The following is a 4,631-nucleotide window of genomic DNA, read 5'->3' on the forward strand; positions in this document are numbered from 1 at the left end:
TTCTTCTACATATTGGATAAAGATGTCCGTTTCCTAAGACACCTAGATTTTATTATACATTAAAGTAAAGCAATAGAAAAGTAGAAGAGTGACACTAGGATGAAAAAGCTCTGGGAGTAATCATGCGAGGCCACTTTTTGTTTTGGTATAGCTTTCTCCAGATGTTTCAGCATACTCTCAGAACTCCTACTTTGTTCAAATCAATTAATTTTGAGAAAAATAAGAAAATAAAGGTTGAGTAAATAGACAAATGTTGCTAACATGGAGAGTATTTTGGCTTTGAAACCAGATGTCAGTGGAACATTGGCCTAGAGCTTAATGGAACAACGTGGAGATGTAGTCAGGAGAGAAAGCAAAGGCGATGTGCCAGGGAACAGTGGAAAGAGTGAAGCTGGGTCACTGGTAGGGGAAAATATGAAGACTTTGCAGTTAGACTGAGTGTGATGGGAAGACATGCCATCAAAGATCAGCAGTTGCTGGGGATTATAAAAGAGTAACAAACACAACAATTGATTTTGGATGAAGTTTTCATTCCTTGTATGTACCACCAGGTAGCAATATATGAAGTCTTTGAAAAGTTGCAGAGGGATTATGTGTTAAAATAGCCCAGATTTGTTAGCACTGCTGTCTCCCACCAGAAGCCTATTTAGAAAGGATTCATTAAAGTAAGTAAATAAAAGTAAAGTAACTAAAAGTAAAGTGCTGTGAGGCAGAGTCTAGTACTAAGCATCCATGACCTACTTGCTGTTTATTAAAATAATTTCATGCTCTTCTCAGGCATGTACCAAAAATTTGGGACCAAGAAACCTGGAACAGATGTTAAGTCAAGCAACTGCCCACCCATCAGTTCCTATCCAACTCTGCTCAATTGTGCTGCAATTCTAAAAAAGGCCTATTAAAAGGGGGTAGAGGGGTAGGGTAGGGGTAGGGGTAGAGGGTTTAGTGGGCCCTCCTTCCCCTTCTCCTCCCCGCCCCCCCTCCTGTCCTTGGTGGCTCAATGGGTTAGGATGCAGCACTGCAAGCTGGCCGCAGCCTCTTCAGTGTGAGTTCGATCCCCAGTGCTGGAGGTGATGTGCATGGCACAGCAGACCTCTCCTGGCCCACCCGATGCTCCCCTCAGCAGTGTACTCCGTTGATCTGCTCCGCACTCTGTCTCTGGTGAAGCCTCTCACCAGCCCCTGCACCTCTAGCTTGTACCCCAGTTCTGTATGAATAACTAAATCTTTAAAAATAAATAAGTAAATAAATAAAAGAGGGAGGGGAAGCACTATTAAAACTTAACTGAGTTCAGGCCCTCCCTGGTCGTGCAGCGGGTTAAAGCACAGCACGAAGAAGCTAAAGCCACTTCAGCATGAGTTCGATCCCCACTCTGAGGTGACCCATATGGCACGGCAGACCTCTCCTGACCCGCCCACTGCTCCCCTCAGCAGTGTACTTCATTGATCTGCCTGTTCTGCTCCCCACTCTATCTCTGGTGAATCCTCTCACCACCCCTGTACCTCTAGCCTATAGCCCAGTTCTCTGTGCATAAATAAATCTTTAAAAAAAAAAAAAAAACTTAACTGAGTTCTAGTAAAGTTCCTCTGTCATTGAAAGATGATTTTCCTTTAAAAGATTAAAACATTTACTCTGGTCAACCAAAATTTTCTAAATACTCACTTTTTTATTTCTATATGTGAGGGGGTATTCTGTTCAACAAAAATCATTTTTAACATGCCTATTGTTTTCAATATTTTGCCTTATTGTGTATACTTTTCTTTTTTTATTTTTTTTTAAGATTTATTTATTCATTCATACAGAACTGGGGTACAAGCCAGAGGTGGAGGGGCAGTGAGAGGATTCACCAGAGACAGAGCAGGGAGCAGAACAGGCAGATCTAGAAAGTACTCTACTGAGGGGAGCAATAGGCGGGTCAGGAGAGGTCTGCAGCGCCATGTGGTCACCTCCAGGGCAGGCAGGGATCGAACTCATGAGGAAGTGGCTTTAGCTTCTTGGTGCTGGGCTTTAACCGGCTGCACCACCAGGGAGGGCCTTGTACATACTTTTCAAAAAAAGAGGGAGAAATTGTATTCTCTGAATTCTGCAGCTACTCTATTGCCATTTTATTTAAAATAGCTTTGCTTCAGGCCTTTCCTGGTGGGCAACCTTGGATGTATGATTTAAAAACTATATTCTTTGTTTTTTCTGTATTGCACACTAATTGTACTAATGTTCCTTTCCATTAAAGGTCTTTGCTTCACTAAGAACAAGTGGGTTAGATAGTCTTCTCTGATAATTTTGAGGATATTAGCTATCTGTGGGCTTTCTATTATCCCTGAATGTTACTGTGAAGTATTTTGTTCAACATTTAGAAAAAAAAAATTTTTTTTTTTTTATTTTTTTCTGTATACAGAACTGGTGTACAGGTCAGAGTGGAGGCAGGGGAGAATATTCACGAGAGACAGAGCGTGGAGCAGAACAAGCAGGTCAACGAAATACACTGCTGAGGGGAACAGCAGGTGAGACAAGGCTTTTCGAGTCACTGGGTTACCTCCTGATTTCACTAAAGCAGCCGCTAGCTTCACAGTGCTGAGCTTTTAACACATTGGCAACCTCCTTTTTAAATGCTACTCACTATATATTAGTGTTGAAGGAAGATGTGGGTGCAAAATAATTACCTGACTTTCACACTAATAAAGATATACATTTTATATCTTTATAAACTCAGTGACACCTTTTGGCTTACATACACAAGTATTTTTTAATACCTGAAATATTTGTTTTCCTCTATTTTCCATTTTTCTTTTTGAACTGTAACAATTATATGAACATTTGATTTTATCTTCTTTATTTATTGCATGGAGATCTACTTACTTATAACCTGGGTGTCTACCTTCAAGGTCCACTTTCAGGTTTGTAGCCAGCACATTTTCTCTGTGCCCTTGTATGGCAGAAAGGATGAGGGATAAGTATGGAGTCTCTTATAAAAAAAGAAATCCATTTATAAGAGCAATGTCCTCATAAATGAGGATGTAAACCCTTCCTCCTAGAGTTGTCACCTTTGGAGGTTGGGATGCAACATATGAACTTGGGGGTACCTAACATTAAGACCATAGCATAACACCAACAGTAAAAGTGGAAGGTCACCTCCCTACCAGATCTAGATACACTGACAGTTATTTTTTAAATTTTAGTTGTGGTATCTCATGCTCATGTGCATATTCTTAATAACTAATGATTTTGAGCATATTTTAATGTTTTTGATCATATGTATATCATTTTTTGAACACTGTCAAGTTTTAACCATTTTAATTAGACATTTAGTTGTAACTCTTTTCATTTTCAATACATAGCCTTCAGCTATATGAATTTAAATACCATCTCAGACCTTGCTTTTTAGTATCCTATCAGTGTTTACATTAATGAACAATAGTTCTTGATTTTAATGAACTCCAGTGATAAGTATTGCTTCCATGCTATTTTTGTTTTCTAGTTAATAAATCATTGGCAACCTTATCATGAACATATTCTTACGATTCTTCTATAAGATTTAATATTCTACTTTTTATATTTAAACCTTTGAATACCCTCCAGTCAATTTTTGCCAGGTAGGGGAAGACATATTTGATAAGGCCTATTATTAAGAAAGTGTGCAAGGCACACGGGAGTGGGGGAAGTGAGTTAAGTAACCATGCACAGCTTCAATTCTCCATTTTGTAATGTTACTTAATGATACATTTGAAAACTTAAAAGATGTTACAGGCCCTCCCTGGTGGCGCAGCAGGTTAAAGCACAGCACTGAGAAGCTAAAGCCACTTCCGCATGAGTTCAATCCCTGCCTGCCCCGGAGGTGACCACATGGCGTGGCAGACCTCTCTTGACACGCCCGCTGCTCCCCTCAGCAGTGTACTTTGTGGATCTGCCTGTTCTGCTCCCCACTCTGTCTCTGGTGAAGCCTCTCACCCTCTGCATCTCTGGCTTCCACCCCAGTTCTGTATGAATGAATAAATAAAAGACAGATAAATGCTCCTGACTAAAAATCAAACATGTGTTAACACTTCTAAAGTGGATGAGAAAATTAGTTTCATGTTTCATTAGTGATTTTAATGAACCTTCAAGCAAAATGGCATTACTTTATTATTTATTGTAAGATTTCCCACAATTAATGGAGTATATTGCAGCTGTGATTCATAATGGACATATGCAGAAAATTCTCTAAATTGATGGACTGACTTTCTGCATTTGTGAATGTTTACTGAGAAGATTCCTTTTCCTTCCTGACTGGTAGTGTTAGCGGTTGAATATGTACATATGTTCCCTTCTTTTTCTATCCCCTGCTGTATGAACATCACACATTTCCTTTTACCTCTGAATCCAATTGAGAAACAAAATTTTAGATGTGCTTTTCCATTATTTTTTTTCCCCCAGTGGATCATTTTGAAACAGGAAATCTCACCCACCTACTGAAATCCGTTTCCCTTAAAGTTCAGTTTTGTTGATTTATCATTTAAAGTCCTACTTTGGTGACACTCTTTTGGGTTTTTGAGGTTTATTTTAGATGGATACTTCTTTCTCACATCGTTGTTAATTTTTAAATCTGATGATTCCCTAAATTGAGAATAGAAGAACTGGAGTTAAGTACTTTTAGATCT

The 4,631-nt window shown here is 39.2% G+C and overlaps 1 protein-coding gene across 2 annotated transcripts in view; it reads left to right on the forward strand.

The window, feature by feature from the left end:
* Nucleotides 1-2,462: 2,462 nt before the first annotated feature.
* The window catches only part of TFPI (tissue factor pathway inhibitor (lipoprotein-associated coagulation inhibitor)), a 24,880-nt gene continuing 22,711 nt past the window's right edge, over nt 2,463-4,631 (forward strand). For both annotated transcript variants that reach the window (XM_004674455.2, XM_012726080.1), the window contains exon 1: nt 2,463-2,498. The gene's annotated coding sequence lies outside the window, so the exon portion shown is untranslated. The remainder of the gene's footprint in view (nt 2,499-4,631) is intronic.

Source organism: Condylura cristata, unplaced genomic scaffold (genome assembly GCF_000260355.1).
Source record: "Condylura cristata isolate star-nosed mole 26May11 unplaced genomic scaffold, ConCri1.0 scaffold00002, whole genome shotgun sequence".
Taxonomy (NCBI): domain Eukaryota; kingdom Metazoa; phylum Chordata; class Mammalia; order Eulipotyphla; family Talpidae; genus Condylura; species Condylura cristata.